The 18642-nt window shown below is 43.0% G+C and overlaps 1 protein-coding gene across 1 annotated transcript in view; it reads left to right on the top strand.

Annotated features, from left to right (window-relative positions):
* The window catches only part of GNAS (GNAS complex locus), a 314347-nt gene that overhangs the window by 78669 nt on the left and 217036 nt on the right, over nt 1–18642 (top strand). The window lies entirely within an intron of this gene.

The following is an 18642-nucleotide window of genomic DNA, read 5'->3' as shown; positions in this document are numbered from 1 at the left end:
AAATGGGTGGTGGAGCTCATTAGCATATGCTGCCGCCCCCAGCTAAAAGCAACCCAGTGCAAGAAAGGAGATTTCCAGACAAGTAGAGATCCAGCAAACCTAAGCAGGCCTCACTCACCTGGGGCTCTCCTGGGCCACCTCCCCAGTCAAAAGGCCAGCAAGCTATCCGCCACCCAAAATCACATAAGAAGTGGAGAAAGGGTTGCATGGGCTTCTCCAGGGGTTAATGAGGGCTGCTGGGGACATGGCAAAGCTCCTGGTGGCTGGCTGGCTGCCTGCTGTTCTAATCCAGGGATTGTTATGCAGCGGCACCTACTATTCAGTGGACAAGGTAGGTGGGGAAGAAGAGGGGAAACCCTCAGAAAGGCTCAGGAGTTGTGCTCCTGTGAGCTCCTGCTGAATCTGAGGCTTGAGTGCGCCAAAATCTGCCCATCTGTACCCAGCCTCAGATTAACCTGCCTTACAGAGCTGTTGCAGTGAGGACCAGATGGACGAGGAAAAAAACAGGGGTCATTTTGTAGAAAAATAGGTGGTGTAGCTCATCCAGGGATTGCTATGCAGCTGCACATACTATTCAATGGACAAGGAGGTGGAACTCTCAGAAGGAGGAGGAGGAACTCTCAGAAAGGTTCAGGAGCTGCTGACTTATGTTTTTTTAAGTCTCTTTTGGTCCCTTGTTGTTCAGTCGCACAATCGAGTCCGACTCTTTGCGACCCCATGCACAAAGTCACGCCAGGCCCTCCTGTCTTCCACCATCCTCTGAAGTCTGCTCAAATTCATGTTTGTTACACCAGTAACACTGTCCAGCCATCTCATCTCTTGCCGTCCCCTTCTTCTTTTGCCTTCTGTCTTTTTGGGTCCCGACTGGGGAGTAAACGTGCATCCATTTAAAACTGCTTAACTGGATGGCCAGTATTCATTAATCCTATCCATTTTCTACTACTTCCCCTCCCTCCCTAGTCACCTGTGTGTTTACTGCTTCCCCCAAAGGAAATGTGTGATAACTGCATGGCATGGCTGTTCTTTGTCAGGAATTACATTCACCAGGGTGCCACAAAGGTAATACAGGGGAATGCCGGGCCTCCAGCACAGACCCAAGGTCAACCATCCACAACTGTTAATCTTGGTTCATTTGGACTGCTGGGGGATGAACATTTTGAGAGGATTGCCTCAGCACCTGCTCAGGAGAATCAACAGAATCGCTTACATCTGCTCCCTGGCTGCGCGGGGCAATAAAGATTCAGAAGAAGGAAGAGACTGAAAGTTTGACTTCTGCAAACAAATCTTCACTTTCTGGAGTAGAATGTTGATGGGAGTACCAATCCAAGGTGAAAAGAAGAGAGAAGAAATTTTTTAAATGATGGATTTCTGGTCACAATTTGACCATTTGGGTGTGGTGCCTAGAGCTATACCCTCCAGGTGCTACCTGGAGATCTTCTGCTATTACAACTGATCTGAGGACAACAGAGATTAATTCCCCTGTAGAAAATAGCAGCTTTGGAGGGTGGATTTTATGGCATTATATACCAATGAGGTCCCTCCCCTCCCCAAACCCCACCTTCCCCAGACCCCCCCCCCCAAAAAAAAAATCGCCAGATAATTCCCAACCCAAAATTGGCAATCCTTGTAGACCCCCAGGCTGTGATCCCCACCCTCATAGTCCTGACTCCTGAGTAGAATATCTGTATGGTAATGAAATTTAAAAGCAAGAGATTTCTGTCTTTGAAGCCTTTTTTAGGGGCCATGCTCTATTCCTAATTTCAGTCTGCAACCATGAGGGGCAGAAGTTTATTTTACTTTTCCCTTCAGTGGTAGAAGGCGACCCACTCTTCCACAGCAGAACACAAGACACAGCACAATGAGAAAGAAAGAGATGGTGAAGATTTTAATAAGACAAGCTTTTCCCTTATAAAATTGTAAACTTGTCAAAAACGTTATTCTGGTGCCATGCAGGACTTGAGCTAAATGCAACACATATGTTGAAGTTTAACCTCATGCATCCAAATTAGATTAGGAAATAAAAGGGGAAACTCATTTTTTGCATCTTAAAAAAATAAGATACTATTGTTGAGAAACAAATCACTTGGCACACCCTATCTCCCTTCTCCTAAGTTGTCACTTTTTTCTTACCTTCTTGTAGACACGCTGGTGGAGAGGCGGGGGTGTCTTAATATATGGCAGAAGTGCTGTCATTGTGTTTACTCCATGATCCAAACATGTGTCAGTCTTGTAGCTTGAAAAGCACATTGGGCCTGTCACTTTCCCAGCTTTGTTTGAATAAAAACCTCAACATACCTAAGCAGTTTTCTTTGCTTTCTACCACCTGGGTCTTGGTGTAATTTGAACAGAGTGGTGCTTCCTTTGTGAGGAGCTTAGAATCGGGTAGCATAACTGGTGGTCAACGTGCGGCTGTTTTGTCCAGCGTGTGTGTATTTTGCTAGGGTAGCTAAAATTCTGTCTCATTCTTCAGCCATGCTGGTAACAGCTGCAGTAAAAAAGCATCCATCAGCGTGAGGCCAGTAATAGTATAGCCTTTACCACTACTGTCTTGGAAAAATTGCCTCTGATGCTTGCTGAAGAGCCTTTTCGCATGTGAGTCTTAAGAGTGCATGTTAAGATTGACTGCACAGCTCACATTGGGCATAAAATGACCTCTTCTGAACAGAGGTTGAAATGATCCTCAGAGTTTGCCTCTTCATTTTGAACCATGAGCTCAGCATTATAACTATGAACTTATATATATATTTTACTTGTTCTCTTGATGTTTCTCCCCCTTCCCGGAATTCAAACCACAGTAGTGTGCTTTTGAAATTCTACAATTCTTCTGTTTTTTTAATAAGTATTGCTGAGGAAAAAATGCAGCATTTAACAAGCACAGTGCAATGATCTGAACTGCATATGTGAGACTCATTTAAAAATGTATCAGACATATTGTGGGAGGCATTATTTGGCAAATGCACTGATATGGCTATGTGAATGGTTGAGATGGGAGAATAAAAGAATTTTAGCAATAGAAGGGCATGACATTAAAACAAGATGGCATGCAAATATGTGTATAACACTAAAGGTCACAATAATAACCATCAGATATGTAAATCATTATTAGTATGTTGGGGATAAGTAAGAAAGAAAATATATAATAAGACCCCCAAGATAGCTCTCCCCTACCAAAGCAGCCATTCAGCCACAATTGTTTTTGAAATCTCAGAATATATTTTGAAATCTCAAAAAATACCAAAACCTATTAAATGATGATGATACGTTAAAATCGGTCGATGAAGATGTAAAATGGATTGGTGGTTGGCAATGCAGATTAAATCAAAATATAATAAAGATAAATCAATTGGTTTTCATAAAAAGAATTTTGGTTTTGATGAGTTGTTAATGGGTAAGGAGGACAAACTTATAAAAAAAATTCTATAACCACCTTATGCAATTTAAATTGGAGGATGAAACAGTGAAAGTAATGTTAAAATGGTCACAAAATCTGGGACAGAACATTGATTCGGAACATATCAAGCTGCCTTTTACTGAATCAGACCCTCGGTCCATCAAAGTCAGTATTGTCTACTCAGACTGGCAGCGGCTCTCCAGGGTCTCAAGCTGAGGTTTTTCACACCTATTTTCCTGGACCCTTTACGTTGGAGATTCCGGGGATTGAACCTGGGACCTTCTGCTTACCAAGCATATGCTCTACCACTGAGCCACCGTCCCTCCCCTTATGGGCACAATAATGGCAGGTTAACTGTAAAATGACCAAATCGGTGAATTATAAAGAAAATCTATTTAAGATGTTCCACAGATGGTATATAACACCAGTGCAGCTAGCTAATATATATGCAGGAGTACTGGCAAAATGTTGGAAATGTGGTACGAACATAGGAATGTTCTTTCATTTGCGGTGGATGTGCAAAAGGGCGAAAAAATACTGGATTAAAGTTCATGAACTTCCACAAACAATGCTTAAAACAGTGATTCCGTTCAATTCTGAATATTTTTAATTACGTTTAGTTAAGAAATATGCGGAGAAGGGGAACGTTCATTTGGTGATCACTGCCACTACTCCCCGCTAGGATACTGTATGCGAGGTATTGGACACAGGAAAAAATTCTGAAAATGGGAGAATTAATAGAACAAGTCCTGCAAGTCACAGAACTAGATATAATTACAGCTTTACTGAATGGGAAATCAAAACAATCAGCCACAGAAAAATGTAATAAATAATATGTTTGGATACATGAAGGTGTAGTGAGGATTAATAGAAGTAGTAAGAGTTAATTTTGGAAGGATAATAACCAATGTTGTAATCAAATTAACAAATATGTAATGATGATATAAGTATAAGTATTATACATGAAATAACTACCTTTGTTCTCTGTTTTTATATCATTATTGTTTTCTTTTGTATGTAATGGGTTATGAATTATGATGGAATATATGGAGTAATATAATGTTTAATTTACAATTTAATAAAATATAAATATTCCAAAAAATGTATCAGTTCATTAATTTAAAAAATGTATATGTTCATTATAGTGTTCTTTGGAAATTCTACTACACCTTCCTTCTATTTACTTGTAAATACTATTTCTGAGCAACTACATTTCTATAAGCCCTCTTTCTGAAAATGCAGCATTTCAGAAATCAAACTACAGTGTTTCGAAATCCAGTGTATGAGGAGCACATCTAATTGCAAACCATTGGAATATGATTTTGAGACGTGACTTTTTCCCCCTTCTGGTTGCTTCTAAATGCCATCTTGGAGTTCTCCATGGAATAATTTGATATATTTGATATATTTGATGTTAACATATCTAATCTACTGCTAGTTGTGCTCCTGACTGTTAAAAAAAAGTATGTCAGCAGATTGGATTCAAGGCTACACATGCACCTCTTAATATGCTTGAGTACTGAGCCTTTATGCCCTGACCTGGATAGCTCAGGCAAACTGGATCTCATCAGATCTCAGAAACTAAGCAGGGTTGACTCTGGTTTGTACAGTAACTTGGATGGGAGACTTCCTTGAAATACCAAGTGGGGAGCATGCTTTATTCAGCCACCTCTCTGAATATCCTCCAGGCCCCCAGTAGGGGTCAGTCACCAGAAGTCACCATGACTTCCAGGTGCAGACACACACAAATACAACAAAACAAAACAAAAACAAAAAACCCTGAGCCTTTACAAACTTTGCCTTCTCTCCCTGGACCAATGACATCCGAATGGGTCACTGGATTGGGGTGAGGGAGCAAGTCTCAGTATCCCTGGGATCAGGTGAGACGACCTCCCCCCACTTCCTGGTCCAAATTTATTTTATTTGCTTCATTTGTACTCTGTATTTCTCCCCAACGGAGACCCAAAGTAGCTTACTCCATTCTCCTTTCCTCAATTTAATCCTTGCAAAAACAATCCTGCAAGGTAGGCTGAGAGTCTGTGATTGGCCCAAGGTCATCCAGCACGTTTCCATGACAAAGCAGGGATTCGAATCTGGGTCCCTCATATCCTAGTCTGACACACTAATTGCTATAGCACATGGACTCTCAATGGACAAGCGACTGAACTCACATAACCACATGAAGCTGTCTTATACTGAATCAGACCACTGGTCCATCAAAGTAATTATTGTCTACTCAGACTCATAGTGTTTTCAACTTAGCATTAGGAAGAACTTCCTGATAGTCAGAGTGGTTCCACAGTGGAACAGGCTTCCTTGGGAGATGGTGGGCTTCTCTTCTTTGGAGTTTTTAAGGCAGAGGCTAGAGGGCCATCTGGCAGCAATGCTGATTTGGTGAACGTAGGCAGATCATGAGGAGGGCAGGAAGGGTTGCATCAGTGCTTAGTTCTCATGGCCCTTTCTTACACACCCAGGAAAATGCCGCTTTCCACTTTGATATCAGGAAACAACTATCTCAATGCCAGTTTTGCTAGGGATCCTGGAGGGTTTTTTTTGGGGGGGGGGCATCTTCTGGGCATGGAGCAGGAGTCACTGGGGGTGTGGGGGTAGATAGTTGTGAATTTCCTGCATTGTGCAGGGGGTTGGACTGATGACCCTAAAGGTCCCTTCCAACTCTATGATTCTAGGTAAAGATGGTGAATATGAGGGGTTGCCTTGAGTAAGGAAAGAGAACATAGTGTGGGAAAGGGGATAAAAGGGGCAATGAGGTGCAATCCACAAGTTTCCCCACTGCACAACTGGATCTAGCCCAGCATCATGTAATTGGACCACAGTTTTCCTGGGTAGAGGCTGTCAGGGGGAGGAAAGGAGGGAAAGCTGAAAACAGGAGACAGGTAGGGAGGCTGGTGGCTGTGAAGGAGAGAAGGAAGCAGGAAAGTGAGGGTAGCTGTGGGGACTTTCAGGGAAGGGAAAGAGGAAACAGTGAGGGAGGGGGAAATGCAGTACCCTCCCCTGGAAGTCCTTGTGGGTCCCTTGACGTCATTCTCTAATATTGTGGACTGTCACATAAGATTTATAGGGTTGCCAATCCCCAGGTGGGGGCAGGGAATCCCCCGTTTTGGAGCCCCTCCCCCCCCCTTCAGGGTTATCAGAAAGCAGGGAGTGGGGAGGGAAATGTCCGCTGGGAATTCAATTATGTTTCTCACAATCTTACTCCTGGCTCTACCCCCAATGTCTCCTTGCTTCACCCCCAAAGTCTCCAGATATTTCTTGAATTGGACTTGGCAACCCTACATAAGAATCTTAATTGTTTACATTATGAGTGACTAAAATCTTGTCCTAAAAACATTTAACTCATTCCAAAATAGAAACAAAATTTGTAGGAGTTTTTTTAGTGTTTCTCAAATATTCCCAGTTTTCCACTGGGGGGGGAATCCTGGGGGGTAAAGGAGAAGGGAAAAGAGAGATTTTTTTCCTGTATTTTCCCCGTCCCTTTTTTGGGGACTAGTGCCGTTGAGATTGTATGCAGTTCTTTCTGTCTCTATAACATAGTTTATTTTGTTTACTACAAAATGTGTGTTTTCTATTCTCAACTCATATTTTCCTACCTCTCAGTTGACAAAAATGTGTGCGAAAGTATCACAGGGTGCAGCAATTTGCAACGTTGTCTCTGTCTCCCTCTGTCTTATTGGCGAAATCTAAAATTTTGCTCACAGAAAACCAAGCACTTCTGCTTTTAAAATCCTTTTGCATATATGCATTTCAAATTGTATTATTTTAGATACTAAGTTATAAATGATCTGTTTAAGTTATAAATGATCTGAAGATTTAATTGTTAGATATATTTTTATTCACCCTCTCCCAAAAGAGAATTCCATTATCTTCCAAAATAACTACGGGGGGTGGGGGGAGCCCTTTCCCCCTCTGCCTATGGCTTCATCTGATAATTGTGGCTTCTGAGAGCAAGCTCTGGCTAGACTTTTGTGTTAGTTCAAAATTTCCAGAAATTTTATTTCTCTGCCGACAAGCACGGGATGAAGCTGACTGCCATGCCTTGGTGTTCCCTAGTGGCAAGATTCTTTCAAGCTTCCAAAGCAAAGAACTGTTGCTAGAGCTTTTCCTTCACAACCACTCCTTTATTACATGTGGATACTGTTTGTAATTCAGGATCTATATTAAAACTGGACATTAACGATGAAAAATGGATTCACTAGAGTGTTACCATAAAGCATGAATTTTTAGCACCCCACCCCCTCATTCCAGAATGTCCCCTGCGATGTTGCCCTTCATGGGCAGAAACCTTTCTATCCATGAAAATACTTCACATGTTTTAGGGCTAACCTAAAACCAATTGCTTATCATGTACCACGCAATATGTGATAACTGCTGTCACGTGGTGTACTAGTTAACAGCAGCGGACTGTAATGTGGAGAACTGGGTTTGATTCCTCACTACTCAACATGAAGCCTGCTGGGTGACCTTGGGTCAGTCACAGTTCTCTCAGAACTCTCTCAGTCCCACTTACCTCACAAGGTACCTGTTGTAGGGAAAGGAAGAGAATGGCGATTGTAAACTGCTTTAAGGCTTCTTAGGACAGAGTAAAGCGGAGTATAAAGCCCAACTCCCCTTTTTCATGTAGAGGCAAGCAAGCCAGGCTTTGACCATAGAAATTTAGATTCAAATCTTTAAATAACCATATAGTTCACTGGGTGAGACTGTAAGGTGGTTATTTTCTTCTAGCCTAAGATACGCCACCTCACAAGGCAGTTGTAGTCATAATGCTTGGGCTTCCTGATTTTTTAAAACAACTTTTTATTTTTAATAGTTTTAGAATAAAATTTACAGGTTTACATAACAATATAAAGAACATTAACAGTGGGGAATCAACAGAGGAAAAAGGATTGAAAACAATACAAATCTCAGTAAAAGACTAAACAAGTATATTTATTTAGAAGTGGTTTTTTAATCTTTAGATGATGTTTAACATAATCAAAAAATATTTAAATGAAGGATTTTCAGCAGTAGAGATGTGATCAGAGAGCTTTTCCATGGCCAGGTAGTCTCATATGCTTTGAAACCCCAAGATGAAGAAGAAGACCGTAGATTTATACACCACCCTTCTCTCTGAATCAGAGTCTCAGAGCAGCTTACAATCTCCTTTATCTTCTTTCCCCACAACAGACATCCTGTGAGATTGGTGGGGCTGAGAGAGCTCTCACAGCAGCTGCCCTTTCAAGGACAACTCCTGTGAGAGCTATGGCTAACCCAAGGCCATTCCAGCAGCTGCAATTGGAGGAGTGGGAAATCAAACCTGGTTCTCCCAGATAAGAGCTTGCACACTTAACCACAACAGCACACTACCCAATAATCTTGGGCCATACTTCTGTGCAGTGTTCCCTCTAAGCTGAGTTAGTGTGAGCCAATTCACAGTGTGAGCCAACTCACAGCCTCTGGCTCACACATTTTTGTCTTAGCTCAGGGAAAATGGACCCAGAGCAAACTGATTTATGCAGCAGGTCACAGATTTAATGCCAGTAACTCATAAAATAGAATTTTTGCTCATAAGACTCCACAGCTTAGAGGGAACATTGCTTCTGTGTGCATAGCTTCATAACAGACTGCAGTCTCCATTTCACTGTGTTTTACGAATGCATGTGAGCAGGGCTTTTTTTGAGAAGGAACACACAGGAACTCAGTTTTGGCTGGCTTGGTGTCAGGCGGTGTGGCCTGATATGCAAATTAGTTCCTGCTGGGCTTTTCCTACAAAAAAACCTTGTGTGAAACAATGGTGTCATCAGGGGTGTGGCCTAATATGCAAATGAGTTCCTGCTGGGCCTTTTCTACACAAAAAGCCCTGACCATTACACAAAACTGACTCTCTGCAGATGCATGTTCATACATGGTATAGTGGTTAGAGTGTTGAGCTAGGATCTGGAACACTGAGGTTCAAATGTCCACAGCACCTTTGCAGAATTAAGAAACAAAAGGAGACGCAAAATCAAAGGATTGGGGGGAGGGCTGCTGCAGCCAGTAGTCACGCCTGCAACAGTGGAAGATGAAACTTAATCACATTTCCCCAGCAACAAAATAATGCCGTTTCCATGCAATAAAGGCCCTGTCAGGAAGCTCCCATTTGGATGTTATGGTTACTGGTCTTGAAAATGATCATCCGTGAAGTCCCTCCAAGGGATGCCACCCTTAGCATTAGGCAGGGGTGGAATTCTAGCAGGAGCTCCTTTGCATATTAGGCATATTAGGCCACACCCCCTGATGTAGCTCTTTTTTGTAAGCTGTTGGAGGATTGGCTACATCAGGGGTGTGTGGCCTAATATGCAAAGGAGCTCCTGCTAGAATTCCACCACTGGCATTAGGTTTGCCAGCTCCAGCTTGGAAAATGTCTAGAGATTTGCTGGGGAGGGGGGAGTCTGGGAAGGGGAGGGTTCACAGCAATAGTGCAATAGTGTGAGACCTCCCTCTAAAGCTGCCATTGCCTCCAGAGGTTGTCAGGTAAGCAATTGTGAGGATTGGAATGGCTTTTTAAGAGAATACTGATTCCCAGTGCCTGGGGTGCTCAGTTTTGAGGAGCTGGCTGGAATATTGAACAGGCTGTGCCAAGGGAAATAAGAGGAGCTCCTCTCTTGAAGCTGTAAAACATAGGTGGGTAAGGTGCCAGTTGGACTGGAGTGAAGCATTCATATGCACTTTACTTTATTCAGTCTCATCTTTGTGCTCCAGGCTTTACCATAGAATTACGACCTGACGAAGGGTCAAAATGGAGATTTACCCAAGACATCCATTGCTGTGGTTATTGCTGTGTGTTTAAATCTACGTTTTGTGGTTCAACATTGTATATGCATGTACTGCATCCTTTAAGAATAATGAGCAAGATTCTTTGTAATTATTAGTGGGGTTGTTTGCATTCTCTTACTACAGTGCTTTTTCAGAATTTGCATACTGTTGCCTTTAGAGGAGTTGACCCTGGAGAGCCGCTGCCAGTCTGAGTAGACAATACAGACTTGGTGGACCAAAGGCATGATTCAGTATAAGGGAGCTTCATGTGTGTTCAACTCTGTCATCTGGAGCTCTTTTCTAATTCTGGGAGCTACCCAGACACCACTTGGAGGTTGGCAACCCTACCTAGCATGCAATGGTAGACCAGAGTTCCCCACCCTGTGGGTTCTGACCCCTGACCCAAAAGTGCAGTGCAACGCTTATGAATGTGGATCCCAGGGTTTTATAGTTTTAATGATTTGTAGATGCTAATTTTTTTCCTAGTGTGTCCCTCAACCTAGTAAAGGTTGACTTGTGGGCTGTCACCAGGGCTTTTGTTGTAGAAAAAGCCCAGCAGGAACTCATTTGCATATTATGCCCCCCCCCATGCCAAGCCAGCTGGAAGTGTATTCCTGTGCATTCCTGCTCAAAAAGGAAGGAAGGAGGGAGGGAGAGAAGGAAGAGAGAGAAAGAAAGAAAGAGAAAGAAAGAAAGAAAGAAAGAAAGAAAGAAAGAAAGAAAGAAAGAAAGAAAGAAAGAAAGAAAGAAAGAAAGAAAGAAAGAAAGAAAGCCTTGTCTGTCATACCAAAAAGTTTGGGGACAGTGGCTCTAAGCAAGATGCAGTCAAGAATAGAGTGATAAAAGGGTGATACAAATGTGGAATTTGCTGCCAGAGGATATAGTGAGGACCACAGGAATAAACAGCTTTAAAGGGGAATTAGACAGATGCATGAAGGATAAATTTGTCAATGGCTACCAGCCATGGTGATTGAGGGGAACCTCCACATTTAGAGGCACTAAGCATCTGAATCCTGGAGCCAGGAGGCAACATCAGGGGAAAGTCTTGTTCTTAGCTCTCCAGAGGAACTGGTTGGCCACTATGTGAGACAGGATGCTGGACTAAATGGACCATTGGTCTGACCCCCAAAAGGCTCTTCTTATGTGCTTATGTGCAAGGTGTTTTAATGGGGAAAATAAGCCAAACACCACTTGCCCTGGACCTGTGCCAAAAGCACAAGCAGCTCCTGCTGTCAAAAAGAGCCTCACTTATTTTCAGAGGGTGGGTGCTTCATGATAGTTCTAAGAAAACCCTGTAATTTTTTAGCCTATGTTATGATTGTCATTATATATACGGTATATATATATTCTTCATTTTGTGGTGTTGCAGATTCAGCATTCGAGAGTCCCTGCAAGCTTCTAGACTTGAACCTGGGTCCTGTTGGCGGGCATCCAGCTTGGTTTTATCACCACCATAATGTTTATGAGTCCTGATAGGTGAACTCCACAGTCACAGAGTTCAGGGGAACTTGAAAACCTTTGGGTGCTTTGTTACCTTTGCTTCTCGCTCAGTGCCTCCACCTTCTCTTACAGTGCTGTGGTTCCTTTCTTCTTTTTCCAGTTTGACTCCAAAGGCCTCCTCCCAGCTCTTACGTAGTGTTGCACTTTTCAAGACTTGGGATTCAGTGTCACATTTGCTTTAGAGGAGTAATTCCTTTTCCTGTCAAATGGAAGCACAGTGTTTTGACCCCCCTGCAGCTTCTGAATTAAGAGCCTTCATTTCTGAAGCAAATTTTCCTTTCTCATGTTTTCCCTTGTCAGCTTTGATAATAGTTCAGTGCAGCTTTGTCAAGCCTCTGGGTGCTTTTGGAATTTTGAGAAAGGGTGAGTACCACAAAATGGCTGCCACAGTTTGCAGTCACAAAATGGCTGCCACCCTTAAAGTGCTGGGGCCAATGACAGAAAGTTGGCAGGTTCCAGACAAAATGCTCTCTGTGATTTAGGCACTGCCATTACCCATTACCTAATGAAGGTTAGGACCATGTGAGTGGCTGCTCATTAACACAGGAAGCCCCACTCATCAGCAGTCTGGAGCTGCTCAAAATCTTGCATAACCCATTGCCCATTTTAAGATTACAGCAGTTATGTTCTGCTCAGCAGGGAAAAAAAAATAGCAGGACCATGGATAAGGACAAAGAAGAGGATGGATGGTAGTGGGCATGAGGGTAGGACAGCTTAGAGGGATAGAAGAGTCTTCCTTTGATGAGAAGTGACCTATCATACGACGGTGCATTGTAGAATATAAAGCCTCCAGTACTGTGTAATTCTATAGGTGAGAACCAAATGTCAGGGCAAACTAGGACTGGCAACCTGTGGGAGGATTGAGGGAGGGGATATGGGGAGGCATCGCAAACTGTATGGTAAAACCATCGAATTTGATTGGCACAAGAGCCAACCAGTCACCATTGTGCACAGCTCTGCTCAGAGGGGGAGGGAGGGGCTTCACAACCAATGCAAAGGCCAAACAATTGACACAATACGAATCTAGCTACTACTGCTTATCACCAGATAAATATCTGTACTTTGAACTTAATTGGGGGAGTAGAAAGTGCCATCAAGTTGCAAACCTGTTTTCAAGGCAAGAGAGGTTCAGAGGTGATTTCCCATTTGCCTGCCCCTTTGTAGGAATCCCGGATTTCCATGGTGGTCTCTCATTCAAGTATTAACCAGAGCTGACACTGCTTAGGTTCTGAGACGGGATGAGATCCAGGTGTATAACCACTGTGGCTCCATCCAGGTTATATGAAAAATGTGGCTAGTGAACTTCCACAGTGGGCTCACTGCTGAAATTATGCACATCTGTATGCACCCTTAGATTAATTCATTAGAAAATTGTCCCATTTTCCTTGAGGTGCTAAGAATCTGGTTCCTTCCTCTGCTTTCTGTAGAATGCTGTCCTTGGATTAACCTTTGCTCTTCATTGATATCAGGTTACCAAAGATGTTTGTGAACCAGGACTAGCATCTTTTTTAAAAAAAATCTAACCTGGCCCTGCTCCTAATCTTTGAAAAGTAGCCTCACGCACACGGAAAATTACAGAAGCTTTCCCCACCATTTATCTGTATGAGAAAAAAAATCTGCTATATTTCTGCATGCCAGCCTTCTGTTAAAGTTACAAGGGAAAGGAAGGAAGGAAGGAAGGAAAAGAAAGAAAGAAATCTGGTCTAATGCTGCCCCCCTTCAGGGCCCTCAAAATGAGGAGAAAAGAGGACTGCCCTTGAAAATGGTTCAGAAAATTAATCTGGACCAGAACTGACAGCCCTAGGAATCATTTACCACGCATGCCTATTCTTAATGGGGTGGAAGGGTGATTTTGTTCTAGAAAGATTTTAAATCTCGCTTTTTTAAAACAGTATTTTGATCTTTGTCTATTTAATAAAGTGAATATAGTTACTGGTTTCCTGTGTGTTGCTGAGCCCAGTCCGACGCAGCTTCTGATCTTTAAAATCCAAAAGAATCTCAGCCTGATTACTTTCCCTCCACAAGCAACAGTGCCAGGCAATGATGGCTGAATTTGTGAAAGAGTTCAGGATTGCCTCAAGAGACTGGGGCTCTCTGAGGCACTTGTGGCTTGCCTGTCTGGTTTCAGAGCAGCTTGGGTCTTAACTACTGGGTGAGGGCAGACAAGGAAAGGGTGGCAGAAGCAGGACAGGACAGCAGAGATTTCCGCCACCCTCCTATCTGTCTCCAACTATGACTGCCTCGCCTTACTTCTCGCCAGTTTAATGTAGTGGTTAAGTGCGTGGACTCTTATCTGGGAGAACTGAGTTTGATTCCCCGCTCCTCCACTTGCAGCTGCTGGAATGGCCTTGGGTCAGCCATAGCTCTCGCGGAGCTGTCCTTGAAAGGGCAGCTTCTAGGAGAGCTCTCTCAGCCCCACCCACCTCACAGGTTGTGTGGGAAGGCGATCAAGGAGATTGTAAGCCTCTCTGAGACTCTGATTCAGAGGGAAGGACAGGGTATAAATATGTCTTCTTCTTCTTGTATAAGCTGATCCTGCCAACAATTTATGAGGTTCAGACACTGAAGAAGGAAAAGGGGAATGTCACATGTTAAGAACAGGGCCTTTTCACTGGTGGCTTCTGTAGTAAGGTTGGGGCCTGGTGTTCCCATGGAATTACAACTGATCTCCAGGCAGAGAAAATGGCAGCTTCACAGAGGAGGACTCTGTGGCATCACATCCCTGCTCAGCTTGCTCCCCAAACTCCACCTTTCTCAGGCACTACCTACAAATCTCCATGAATTTCCCAACTTGGAGCTTGCAACCCTATAATCTGCAGCCTTGGAGGGTTTTTTTTTTACTGTTGCCAAAAATTGATCTGTTCCTTCAGGCCCTTTGTGGTATTCCAGGAGGTATTTTATCACCCTGAGAAAGGGACGCTCAGTGCCTGGCCAGCTTTGGCAGTAATGCTGGTCACTTTCCACACCATTGATGGTTGGGAATGAGCTAAACCCCGATGGTGCATCAGAGCCCTCCCTTTGTGCCTGCTCTCCTAGCACTTAGGTGGCTTGGCTGGAGAATAAGCCCTGGGCAAGAAAGAAAGCCTGGATGTGTATGCAACATGCAACTTGAACAATGCTTTCTCTAAAAGCATACACAGAAAGGGTGGAACAAATGGACTGATTGTGAATCCAAAGCAGGGTGCTCTGGGTAATCGGTTTGCCTCAGGTGGCTGCCCCTGAATAAATGCCTTCAACCTAGAAGTTATTGCTGCTCTAAATTCCACATGTTTGCACATGTTTGTCTCTTTGGCCTCAGTCTTTCCTCTTTGGTTCTTTGCCACTTGGTAAAATTTAAGGTATAGGTATGTCTCCTTGAGGCTGATGTTACTGTTCAGAGTACCATTCATTTTTGATGCTCCACGAATTTTAACTGTCCCATCTAGAACTGTAAATTCAAATTAGTTTAATGTGGTAGATCAGTCAACTGAAGCATGAATTGATTAAGTGCGGGAGCCAATATTAATGGGTAAAGCAAAATTTTAAATCTTGATGATGAGAGTGAAGTTCCTTGCTTGTTTATTTTATTTTTTTTAGTTTGTTTTGGCGCTAGCGTGCTATCGTAATAGAAATGAAAAAAAAGAAATACTGGAGATTTTTGCTTTCTTCCCAATGGCCAGGAATCATCTTTTGTTTATTCAGTCATAGGTGATCTTCCTGGTCCTTTCAATACCTCAGAAAGGCACCTATCCTGAAGTTTTGGTGTGACACAAACTTGTTTCATTGCATAATATACTTGTAAAAAGCAGCTGAATAAAACAAGGAGATATTCAAGCACCTGGCAGCTCCTCATTATTACACTTTAAAAGAAATGAGTCTGTTGCTTGGAAGAAGAAGGAAAAAAGTTGTGGCAGTGTGTAGGCACCAACAAAAAGCTTTGTATCTGGCCCAAAAGATTTGTAGGGAGACAATAATCCAATTCCATCTGGGTTATGAACAGAATAGGAAGATATTCTGGCTAAAGAGAGAGAGAGAGAGAGATATCAATTTTTCTTGAAAAGTCCATGGGATTTTAAGGGGTGTAATTAATATCATGTAGACTGGGTGGGGGTGGGGAACCTAGAATGCAAAAAGAACAAGTGTTGGTGGCATGGGAGCCGTACCCGTTCAGGGAGAAACCTCTCTTAAGAAACTGGAATAATGGAAGGCATTCCAATGCACAAAACCGATGGTGTTATAAACACTTTCAAACACAGGCGGTGGGAAAACGTTCCAAGCACATGATATGTTTGGAAGACCCCGAGACAGATCTCCGACTAATATTTACGACAAACTGTATCAGCTTGCTTATCAAAAGATTATCCAAACTTTCTTGGGAGGTTTCTTCACAGTCTCATTGGAAAAACAATTCCCTCCCCTTTCTTCTGCAGCCTCTGCATGAACACTTAACGCAGCATTTCTTAAGAAAGCTACAAAAAGAACAATTTGGGGAATGCAAAAATAATACAGTTGCAAAAAAAAAAAAAGGCGAGAGACAAGGGGCTGAGGCTAGAGAGGGGATTTGACTCTGTAGATCCTGTTTCTTGACATTACTTGAATCCCCCCAAATCAACCACTACGGTAACATTTCCAGCACAACCTAGGATGTCTGCTGCTAAAAACTACAGAGAGCTCCTTTGGACTGGATCAGCCCTGTTTATTCCAAGAATGTGTTTGTTTCGCTGCTCAAAGTTGTTCAGGCCCCAGTATTATTTGCAGTATTTTGAAATATATAGCAAGAAAAGCAAGAAACTATCTTGAGAAATAAGCAACAAACAAAGGATAGGCGGAAAGGCACGATGGTGAGCATTCTTAACTTTTGGAATTGATGGTTAAGGATTTATATTCCCAGCTGCGAAGGAACTATTGCCTTTATCCAAGTGGCACACAGGGGACATTGGTGGGAGGTGGGGAGGGATCAGAAAATCATATAACCAGAGCAGCATCTCTGATAATTGAGAGTAATAGAGATTCTTCTTTTTCAGTAGTTTCAGAGGGTAGCTGTGTTGTGATGTGGTAGATCTGAGTCCAGAAGCACCTTAGAGATCAGTAAAATTTGGAGGGCATATGAGTTTTCAAGAATGAAAGTTCCCATCAGATATTATATCACGATATCCGACAAAAGGAGCTTTGGTTTGTAAAAGTTTGTGCCCGAGGGCTACCAGATGCCCTCTTTCTAAAGGACGTCTTCTTTTTTTTGGTGTCTATTCTCATTTGGGCTCTTAAAAAAAAAGGATGAAAATGTCTTCTTTTGGGGTTGGGAGGCTGAGCCTGTTTTGCCCTATAATTCCCCAGTGGAGGCAAGCTTCAGCTTAAATAGCAGGGGTATTTCAAATGAGATTTTGTCATACTGATCACTTGTTTGGAGCTGTCTATCAGGAAATATGTCCTCTCGTTTGCTTTTCATGCTCCTCCAAATCTTTTTGGTCCCTTTTCAATAGAACTCCACGATATGATCCATAAATGTGACACTTAATAAGCAAGGTGCATCTAGCTTCTTCCGCTTGTTTATTACTTATTTATTAACGCCGTTTTTCCCATCCACTTCCTCCTAGGAGTTCGTGGATCTCTTCCTCCACCACATTATCCTCACAACAGTCCTTTGAGGTAGGTTAGAGAGAGAAAGAGAGGCTGACCCATGACCTACGGCTGTCCACTTGATTTCCTTACATTGTCAATACTATTGTTTAAGATTAATCTACACAGAGTTTAAAGATAAGACAAAAGTTAGTTGAAAGATTTGGGGTGTTTGTTGACTTCAGTGTCTGGAGGTGGTCCTTCAGAAGCCAAGCACAGCTTCCAGGGATTATGTTAGATATTTGTACACACACCCCTTCTCAACAATGAGGGCTGAAAAGAAGCTTACAGCACTCTTCTCTTCTCTTCACAACAACCACAACCCTATAAGATGGGTTACACTGAGAGAGGCTGGCCTAAGGTCACACAGCAAGCTTCCATGTCTGTAGGATCTGGATCGCCTTAGAGATTCTTATTCCAGGCCTCATTTTGGGCAAGAGCTCACGAGAGCAGAGCTCCAGATCCTATAAATTTTCTTGTGCTCTTTCTTTCTCTCCCCATCCCCAGTACTTGCTTCTGGGCTCCATTGTTCAAACCCCCCGTGAGAATTTTGCTGATCTCTTTAAGATTTGACAAACTTTCTAATATTTTTCCCAACCAAAACTGGGAAAATAACCCAAACATGTAAAGCAGACAGATGGAAATCTTCATCATGCCACTGTGGCCACATAGGAGAAAGTAATTTTAAAAAGTATGATGGGAGTGAGGTTTTATTATGACAATTATAATTCAAGAAGCATTTTAAGGGAGATGCTGAGCTGATATAATTTAGTATACCTTCCAGGGATGTCAGGAGTGTGTGACATATGCCAATGAGTTGTGCAAATAAGTTGTGCTAATGAGCTCTGGCGCCTCTTTGTCTACAAAAAGACCCCTGGAGATTGCCCAGATCCTAGTCTGATGCCCTAACCACTGCTCCATACTGACTTTCCCAAGTGGTCTGTAGCAACTCAGATTGGCATCACAGGATGATATTTGCTCAGGCCACGAACCCAAGCCAGAAACTACAGTTCAATAAAAGCCCTGGGGGGGGCGGGATGGGGAGAGATGGTGCAAAGTGCAGTCAAGTGGCAGCCAATGTGTGGCGACCCCATAGGGTTTTCAAAGCAAAAGACAAACAGAGGTGATTTTGCTTGCCTCTGCAACCTGGATTCTTTGGTAGCCTCCCATCCGAGTACTAACCAGAGCTGACCCTGCTTAGCTTCTGAGATCTGATGAGATTAAGCTAGCTTGGGCCATCCGAGTCAGGGCACCAACAGTAAGAGGCTCACCTAATTCTGCCACGCCTGAAAAGGTTCCCTCCACCCACCTGGAACGGTAGGAAATCCAGAGGGATCCAGCAGATGGTCTGCACTGCCTGCAAGCTG

The sequence above is a fragment of the Heteronotia binoei genome, chromosome 2, assembly GCF_032191835.1.
Source record: "Heteronotia binoei isolate CCM8104 ecotype False Entrance Well chromosome 2, APGP_CSIRO_Hbin_v1, whole genome shotgun sequence".
NCBI lineage: Eukaryota > Metazoa > Chordata > Lepidosauria > Squamata > Gekkonidae > Heteronotia > Heteronotia binoei.
This window is presented reverse-complemented; position numbering and strand designations above follow the sequence as displayed.